Raw genomic sequence first — 10,567 nt, 5'->3', positions numbered from 1 at the left:
TATTGCTTTCCCTGTCATCGAGATCTTCGTCCAGAAGGACAGGAGAATGGACTTCATTTACAAGTAAAGGTAAGAATACTGCAGTGGTGTGTTTAAATGTACAGTGGTGTGTTTAAAATGTTATTACATTTAATCAAGAATGGGATAACAACCATGTATGCATGTAAATCTGACTTGTGAGTCAGTGCCTTAGCGTCACACAGTACGTTTGTAAATCGGACTCTGTCAGTGCCTCACCAACACCAACCCTCACCGCACGTCACTGGAAGAAGAGGGAGGATTGATTTCCTTATGCAGACTCATTTTTTTATTGAATTGGATTCAATTTAGAAAAAGTCACACAAAGAGCCCCTCAACAGTCCATTCTAAGAATTCAAGATTTGGGCAATATAAGGGTGTATTTGGACCTGACTGTTTGGTCCGCTTTAAACGGACCAGGGTTCGATTGGAAGGCTGGTCTGGACCTTTTGTGCAGGTGTGAATACACGCAAACGAATCCTGGTGCGGATTAAAGAAACGGACCGAGACACACTTTTTCAAGTGGTCTCGGTTCGCTTCCAAACGAACTCTGGTGCGGTTCGCTTCAGGTGTGAATAAAAACAGCGAAGATCTGCACCAACAGCACAAATATGCAGCGCAGGAACGCACCCCGTAGGACTCATATGTTTTTCTCCATTTTCGGGTCCGTGCTCTGTGTGCCGCCCTGGTCATTGCTGTCCAATGGGAGCGCAGATTGTCACAAGCGTGGATGTGTGTACTTCAATTGCAAAATGTACAGTCTGAATAGGAACCACACCAAACGAAAAAAATTACTAAGTCCGCTTTTGGTCCGGACCAAACAAGCGGACTAAAGGACTTTTCTGGTCTCAATACACCCTTAAAAATATAACATCAGATATTAAGATGTGATAGACAGTTTTTGCATGATTTGAATGAGGCAAAATAACATGCTTTTTCTCTCGAATATATTGTTATAATCATTTGTTTCAGACGTACTGTAATTATTTTCTGTATAAAAATTAAATTTGATGTTCAAAAAGTATTTTTTCAAACTTGAGTCTTGAAAAAGGGGGGTCAGGTCGTCTTATAATCAGGGTCGTCTTATATTCGGGCCAATACGGTATGTGAAAAGAGTTCAAATTTTATTGGCGAAACAAAATTTATGGCATTAAAAGGGGGTCGAATTGATCGCGTGAACTAAAGATACCACTAAAAGTGGATGGGAAAGGTGTTGTTCCTGGTGAATAGATTGACAGGAGCAAAAAACCCCTGTCAAATGGCCATGTAATCTTAGTTCAACAAAAACAGAAAAGGCAATAAGGGACGGGATAAATCCCCAGGAGGACTGGATGACATTATAAAAATGATATCATAAATTTTTAGATGTTTATGTAAATAGACTGACATTCTCATCATTAAGCTACAACACTATGGTATTAGAGGTCTCACACTTGATCGAAAGACACCAGTATGTTCCCATTAATATTCATAATTCATTGAATTCATTCATATTCGGGCTTCAAGAAACGAACCTCCCGTCCTGTGGAGAGCCCAAGGCTTGCTAACCAGCTAAACAGGTTCTACTGCAGGTTTGATCGGTTCTCCCACACAACGGGACCTCCTGCAGCACAATCTACATACTCACCTCCCCCCACAACTGCTCTGTCCACACCTCCATCACCGTTGTCACCCTCTCTCTCTCTTGCAGAGGCCGCGCCCGCACTCCAGATCCGCGAGGAGGAAGTGCGCCAGATGTTCCGGAGACAAAAGATCAGGAAGGCACCGGGCCCAGACGGCGTGTCACCTTCCTGCTTGAAAGTCTGTGCTGAGCAGCTGGCACCCACCTTTGCACGGATCTTCAACCGTTCCCTGGAGCTGTGTGAGGTGCCCTCGTGCTTCAAGAGCTCCACCATCGTTCCAGTGGCCAAGAAGCCCGCCATCACAGGTTTGAATGACTATAGACCTGTCGCACTGACATCTGTGGTCATGAAATCTTTCGAGAGGTTAGTGCTGAACCACCTGAAGGATGTCACGGGCCCCCTGCTTGACCCCCTCCAGTTTGCCTACTGGGCAAACAGGTCGGTGCATGATGCGGTCAACATGGGACTGCACTACATCCTGCACCACCTGGACACCCCAGGAACGTACGGACTGATCCAGGACGGTGATGAGACTGCGTACAGACAGGAGGTGGAGCGGCTGGTCCACTGGTGCAGCCAAAACCACCTGGAGCTGAACCCGCTCAAGACCGTGGAGATGACAGTGGACTTCAGGCGAGACCCTTCACCACTTTCACCCCTCACTATCCGCAGTAATACTATTCTCTCCACAGACACCTTCAAGTTCCTGGGAACCACAATCTCTTGGGACCTGAAATGGACCGGCCACATAGACTCCGGCAGAGGCTGTACTTCCTGAGACAGCTCAAGACATTCAACCTGCCGCGGGAGCTGCTGAAGACCTTCTACACTGCTATCATCCAGTCTGTCTTCTGCACCTCCATCACTGTCTGGTTTGGATCGGCCTCCAAACAAGACAAGCACAAACTGCAACGGACAATCAGGACTGCAGAAAAGATAATTGGAAACAACCTCCCATCTATCCAAGACTTGTACCTGTCCAGGACCAGGAAACGTGCAAGTAACATCTCTACAGACCCTTCTCACCTAGGTTGCAGTCTGTTTGAACTACTCCCCTCCGGACGGCGTTATAGAGCCCTTTACGCCAAAACCAGCAGACACAGAGACAGCTTCTTCCCCCAGGCTGTTGCGCTGATGAACTCACACCACTCTTAGAGTCTCAGAGTCATTGCTGTGCAATAACATCCTGCTCTCCACACCTTTTTTGAATTGTCTACACTGTTTGTACTATGTGTCCTCTCTGCATCCATTGCAGCCTGGTCATCCTGGAAGAGGGACCCTCCCATCTGTGGTCTCTTCTCAAGGTTTCTCATTTCACCTAGCTGGAGTTTTGAGTTTTTCCTTGCCCTCTTGGGCGTTTAAGATCAGGGGATGTTTGAGAATATTTGTAATTTTTCACATGTCCTGAGTGTTGTTAGTCACCTAAATGTTGAACAGAGGCTGTGATTTACCGATGTCACATTCCTTGTTTGGCACGCTCAAACATGGTGAATAAAAACTCTTGAATCTTGAATCTTGAATCATACAGACCCATCAATCATGGAGTCCTGCATGGAGGGCTGCTCGTCTTCATCTTATATACATATAAAATATTTTGTTAGTTCCTCCTCCGTATTACATAAAGTATTATGTGCGGATGATACAAATTTAGTTTTTGCACACAAAAATCCAAATATATTTGAACATTAATATTGAGTTAGTAAAAATATATCCATTTTTTAAGTGCAACAAACTCTCTAAATATCAACAAAAAAATGACATCAAATAAATAAATGAATAAACGGATAGAACATTGAAAGAGTTGGCTCAATGAAATTTATGAAATTCCTAATATTCCTTCATATCTCTGTCCCTATCCCGCAGTCCTATATATATGTTTGCACAAACAAAAATAACCCTAAAAATACATAATTTCAACTAAATTGTCAGGTGTGCCGCGGTCATGTAAAAGAAAATGCTCTTGGTCCGCGGAAACACCCAGCATAGCAGACTACGGTCTGAAAAATTGCCATAACAAATGTGGCAGTTTTTGTACCCGAGTGCATGTGAGCTGTCTACGAAAATAGACCCCTAAATGCTAATAGATGTGAATCTGAGTGTGAGGGTGACCAGTCCAGGGTCCAACCCACATCCCCCAAAGACAGCTGGGATAGGCTTTGGCTCGCCCAACACACTAAGGACGAGCAGTATAGAAAATGGCTGGATGAATAGTTTAATAATTCTAATAATTCCTTTCTTTGTCCTTCATCTTTCCTTACACTATTGACAAGAAAAAACATGCGTTTTTATGTGCTTATTACAACAATGTTCTAACATCTACCCTCGCGAAATTGTGTCACTCCATGGAAAAAGTGGCCTCTAAGGAGACATATTGCCAGAAGGCTAGTGAACAATGCAAACCGGTCTATTCACCAGCCAAAAAATATCAACATGAACAATAACAGTCATCACGTAACCAGTCCCAAGGGACACACCCACTACATAAATAAATAGGAGGACTCCAGCAAATTATGCCTAAAGAAGCCTGCTGGATTAAAGGTAAAGTGTCTTCAACAATCAGTAAGAAGCTAGTCACATCAAATAATGTTAGCTGATTACCATGACGAATGAGAGTGATGCGCGCTGAAAATATGAATTTGCAACACAATCAAGTTTGTCACTGTGTATTTGCATAGTTCAAGTAGTGTTGCATCACTCACGAATGACTCCTTCAAGTGTACAAAGCATTTTAGGTGCACATACTGATGGAGTCATTTCATGTCCTGATTCATTTCTTCCTCAGTTTAATTGAGCTCAAACACGAGTGTGTGCTGCGTGACACTGGCGGTACTCGTCAGTTTTACCTGGGGTGGCAACAGGGTGGAAGGAGGTTAGTTGGCGTGTACACAAATGCACACGCACACAAATACACACACGCACACAAATACACACACGCACACAAATACACACACACACACACACACACAACACATTCTCGGCTTCATTTTCTGCATTCCCTGGCAAGTTCTATGCATGTCATGAGAATAACATTGCTTAATATTGAGCACTAACTTAATTTGTGAAGGCTTTTTTCTTTTTGTATAACCTTCATTCATCCAAAACATTTTGCTTTCTTTTGTTACCTGCTTCAATTATACATACTATGTACACTTTAAAAGCATTGAATTATAACTAATTCAAAATCATTAAGTTGATCAACAAAAATTGAAACTGAACTAAAAAACTCTCTAAAGAAGGTTATTTTTCTTTGTTGTTTTTTAGTACCGTATTTTCCGCCCTAAAAGGCGCACCTAAAAACCTAAATTTTTATCAAAAGTCGACAGTGCGCCATATAGTCCGGTGCGCCTTATATATGGATCAATACAGTAAGCAGCCGCTGGCTGATTTCATTTTCCCCCGTAGAAGAAGAAGCGCGCGGTAGAAGAAGAAGCGCGCGGTAGAAGAAGAAGTGCGCGGGAGAAGAAGAAGCGCGCGGTAGAAGAAGAAGCGCGCGGTAGAAGAAGAAGCGCGCGGTAGATTCAAATTCCATGTTTGTTTACGTGCAGACCCCAAAATGGCTCCTACTAAGAGACACGCCTACGACGCAGAGTTCAAACTCAAGGCGATCAGTCACGCAGTAGAACACGGGAATAGAGCAGCAGCCAGGGAATTTAACATTAATGAATCAATGGTGCGGAATTGGAGGAAGCAAGAAGACGACCTGCGCCAAGTAAAGAAAACTAAACGGAGTTTCCGAGGGTGCAAGGCGAGATGGCTAACGTTGGAGGACAAACTCGAACAGTGGGTTGTTGAACAGAGAGCAGCAAGTAGAAGTGTCAGTACAATCACTATTCGAATGAAGGCAACAGCGCTAGCAAGCGAACTTAACATTAACGATTTTAAAGGCGGTCCTTCTTGGTGCTTTCGGTTCATGAAAAGACGTAATCTCTCCATCCGCACACGGACTACTGTTTCACAGCAACTGCCAAAAGACTACCAAGAAAAGCTGGCCACTTTCCGCGCATATTGCAAAAACAACATTGCTGAAAAAAACATCCGGCCAGAGCACATCAACATGGACGAGGTTCCACTCACCTTCGATATTCCTGTGAACCGCACTGTGGATAAAACGGGAGCACGCACGGTCAACGTTCGCACCACAGGGAATGAGAAGTCCTCCTTCACTTTGGTTCTCGCTTGCCAGGCTAATGGCCATAAACTTCCACCCATGGTCATTTTCAAGAGGAAGACCTTGCCAAAAGAAAACTTTCCAGCCGGCGTCGTCATCAAAGCTAACTCGAAGGGATGGATGGATGAAGAAAAGATGAGCGAATGGTTGAGAGAAATTTACGTGAAGAGGCCGGGTGGCTTTTTTCACACAGCTCCGTCCCTATTGGTCTACGACTCCATGCGCTCCCACATCACAGATGGTGTCAAAAAACAAGTGAAGCACACTAATTCGATACTCGCCGTCATTCCGGGTGGATTGACAAAAGAACTCCAGCCGCTAGATATTGGTGCAGGGCATTCAAAGCTAGACTGCGAACTGCGTGGGAACAGTGGATGACAGAAGGCGAACACACATTCACCAAGACAGGGAGACAGTGCCGGACGACATACGCCAATATCTGCCAGTGGATCGTAAATGCCTGGGCTGATATATCAGTCTCAACTGTGGTCCGAGCTTTCAGGAAGGCAGGAATTGTCACTGAACTGCTAGACAACAGCAGCGACAGTGACTCGATTAGTGACGACGCCGACGAGACGGAGCCGGGCATATTGGATCCCGTAATCGCCCCACTGTTTAATTCGGACACTGAAGATGAAGAATTCGAGGGATTCACGGATGAGGAATAACTTTATAAAGTGAGCTTTACACGTTTATTTTGTGTGCTGTGTTGTGTGACGTTTGACGTTAACGTTTGAACAACGTTGTGTTATTTATATATTGTTATTGCTTTGCACTATTTCGAGTGTTACTGTATTGTAGCGCTAACGTTTGATTTACCTTAATCAGACTTGATCAGACTGTTTCTTACGTGTTTATTGAATCCAAGAAAAGTTCCCCTCCATTATGTGAGATAAATGTTGCACTACATGTTATACCCTGCTGTTGTTAAAAGATAAACGAAATACCTCATCACAAAAAACAGCTGTTTATTCATATTGGAAGTAAATGGAGTTGTCAGAATGCTGGTTTGTAATCTATAAATAAAGTTTAACTGACCTATCTGACTGTTTTGTTGACATTTCCTGTAGCGTAGCTCCTTCTAATGAATGCATAACGTAACCCCAGCCTCTACTGTAGCGTCTATTCTATGCGCCTTATAGGCCGGTGCGCCTTATATATGGATAAAGTTTTAAAATTAGCCATTCATTGAAGGTGCGCCTTATAGCCCGGTGCGCCTTATAGGGCGGAAAATACGGTACTGTAACAATACAGTTTAGAGAGAGAGAGAGTGAGAGAGAGAGAGAGAGAGAGAGAGAGAGAGAGAGAGAGAGAGAGAGAGAGAGAGAGAGAGAGCAAGAGAGAGGCCATACAGTAGCTGTGTTCTGCTGTAGATAAACGTGAGTTTACTGTCTAATATCTTCTATGAAGCTCAGAAGTTACTATGTCTCAGTGCTCAAGGCCTTGATGTAAGCAAGCTGGCGCTGCTGCGGCGCTGCAGTGAAGTTGTCCCACTTGGCAGACCATTTCTATGCATCAGACTACAGTAACCACAAACATGGTTAAAAACTTCTTGCCATCCTGTAAAACCGTCTAAAACCCAGAAAGGCGCCACTCTCTCCATGGCGATGGTGGCTGAGCACAGAGGCCAGAGTTAGGCTTTGTTGCACATGGATTACGGCAGTCTTTTAAAATGTCTTGACATGAAATTGATCTATGATGGTATAATGTTGGGAAACACCATCCCATAGAACTAAACCAAATAATGTAAATAATATAAATCTCACTTAAATCCAGTGAGGCCAGTCATTCTATTAACTAACAGGTGAAGGGTCAAAATCAGTTGAGCAATTTCTTGACTTTGTTTTTGAGAGGACATATTAACAGCCTTGTTTTTTTCTAATGAATGCCATCTGCATTTGTAGTTTTATATGAGGATGTGTTAGGCTACGGATTTTAGTTATTGATCTGACTCCAAATTACGATCAACACTCCACTCAAAATTGTTACGTCCTAATCCACACACTGGTACACCTAACAATTTTGCGAGTTCGTTCTGTCAAAGAGAAGACCAGTAGATCAATGAGGCCGAATTTACCAATTGTTTAATCCTGACAAAGCAAGATAATACAGGCGCCTGGGTCTCGGGTCCCTAACACAAAAACTAGTGTGCCTTCTGTGACCATCAAAAGACAACACATTCTTCCGGGTTGCCCAGTTTTAAAGAAACACAATATGAATATTCAAGCATGCAAAATATTGTGTGGTGATTGGTCGATGGTCGTCTCCTCCTCGTTTGGGTTTTTCCCCTGCTCAGCACAGGTGTCTGGACCACAAAGGCGAGTTGTTCCTCACCGGCCTTGAGATATCCTCCCTGTCTGGACATCCTGTTCCACAATACTTTGTAGAGAACAAATTCATTGTAGCCTGCACATTCCTTTCCACTTATTAATCACCACACGAGCACACTAAAAATTATATTGATATGATTATATATGTCTAACGCAGCCTTAATCAAATATGTTAGCAAACTGCCGAAAGTACATTTCCCTTTAGGATGTAACCTTTTTTTTTTTTTTTAAGATCAGTTCTTGTATCTTCGGTACTGGAGCTGTTGTCACGACTCGTCCCCGGTCACGTCCATGTTGTCATAGTTTTGTCCGTGTGTCTGTGTGCTCTCCCCTCCTGTGTGCCCATGATCAGTGCGATCATTCTCACCTGCCTCTTGTTACCTGTCTTGTATATTAAGTCCTGTCTGTGTATCATTCCCTGTCGGAGCATTGTTTGTTACTGTCATGAGGTTATTTTGGTTCCTGTCTTTGGTAATGTCACCCTGTCTCTTTGTTCCACGTCTTTTTTGGTCAGTCCTGTGGTTGGTTTTGGTTAGAGAGTTATGTCAGTTTGCCGAGTATGTGTTTTGAGTTCCTCCAATAAACCCTGGTCCAAGCTGCATTTGGTCGCCCTGCTCCATTTCCACTCCGTTCGTGACAGCTGTCTGATGAAAGCTCTAAAATCAAGGTGTTTCCAACTATAAGTGATCTGTCTGAGCATTATAAAGTGCAGTCTGAAAGAACGGTGTCAAATCTGTACTTCCATGGAGGGCAGGGGTTGGTGGTTTTTGATGGTGGGTCGCACCAACTGCCAGACCAATAGAGAAATGGTAGGATAAGGGTATTGCTCATTCATTCTATCATGTTGAGCTCAAGATGAAAGAATGGAGGACACAATGACTCATTGTGAGCTTTGCAGGCTGATTACATTACTTCAGTTGGTGTGCGCAAGAGAGAGAGCGAGAGAGCGAGAGAGAGATGGAGAGACTAAGAGAGAGCGGGAGAGAAACTAAACTCCAGTAGATTGATCTTACCAAACATTCCAGTTCATCATTCATGTTGCCTGCTTCTTATGGTGTTATATGGCTCTTTCAAACGAGCACCACGTTGTGAACCTCAGCACTTTTCAGATTGGCCTTCCCCTTAACTATACATCACCTTACTCTAGGAATATCCCTAAGACGCCACGAGTTATAGCGCGGACATGCTTGGGCACACACACACGCACGCACGCACACACACGCACACACACACACGCACACACACGCACACACACACACACACACACACACACACACACACACACACACACACACACACACACACACACACACAAGCATATGGGCATGCACGCACATGCACATACACAAACAGCATTATAGTTGCTATCTATCAACCATACAAACTCCACCTCTAAATTCCATGTTGATACCCACAGATGTATTTGGTTGCAAGCATGTTACAATTTATCATCTCCAGAGGCCAGTGTATTTCAGGACCTTCGTATACTCGGAAGAGTGTGAGTGTTTGTGTGTGTGTTTGTGTGTGTTTGCTTTGAGTGTAATGAAATCATTCTCTGACAAGAGATTACTTTTTTTAACAGTCATAAGTGTGTTCTTAGAGGCGATCTACAGTACATTACGTCCACAGTTTATTGTTTACATCAAATCTCTCAGGTCCACACACCCCCTCACACACACACGCACACACACACAATACCGTCAAGCACGTTCCACACAGATTGCCATGGGATGTGGGAGTTATTAGACGGAAGCCGCTCAGGAGAGGCTTGAGTGCGAACGTGATGAAAGGCTCAGCTGAGGTTCAGATGCTGCAGCTTGTTTTATCATTCGAGAGCCGTGTCATTGAACCACCATATTTAAAGCATTAAGCTTTTATGGGACTCTCCTGCATTGCGGGACAGACTTTGGCAGCATATCTGAAGCCAGCTGCCTCCGTGCAGCACTGGCGATCTACAGATTGTGCCCTAATTTAAATAGCTGAGGTACCTGAACTTCCGGCTTTTATCAAATAGAAGACCGCAATCTGCTCCGGACCGAGTCAAGGTCTCATCCAGTTTCTGGCACTGTTATGTGCAGTTTGAATGTACTCTGGTCCTCCGCCCCCACATTCCGAAAACACATGTTAAATTACTGTATTTTTTGGACTAAAATTCGCTCCGGAGTACAAGTCGTATTAGCCATAAGATGCACAATAAAGGGGAAAAAAACATATATGTCGCACCGGGGTTTAAGTCGCGTTTTGGGGGAAATTTATTTGACAAAATACAACACCAAGTACAGACATGAACCAGCAAAAACAGGCTAAACGATACGGTATGCTAACGTGACCAACACAAACGAGGAGCTGAGAACGGGCATGACGTAACATTAAAAGTTATTCAAATAACTATAACATAAATGATAAGTTTATCAAACCATCTGTGTCAA

This window comes from Syngnathus acus, chromosome 10 (assembly GCF_901709675.1).
Source record: "Syngnathus acus chromosome 10, fSynAcu1.2, whole genome shotgun sequence".
NCBI lineage: Eukaryota > Metazoa > Chordata > Actinopteri > Syngnathiformes > Syngnathidae > Syngnathus > Syngnathus acus.
Note: the sequence above shows the minus strand (reverse complement) of the source record.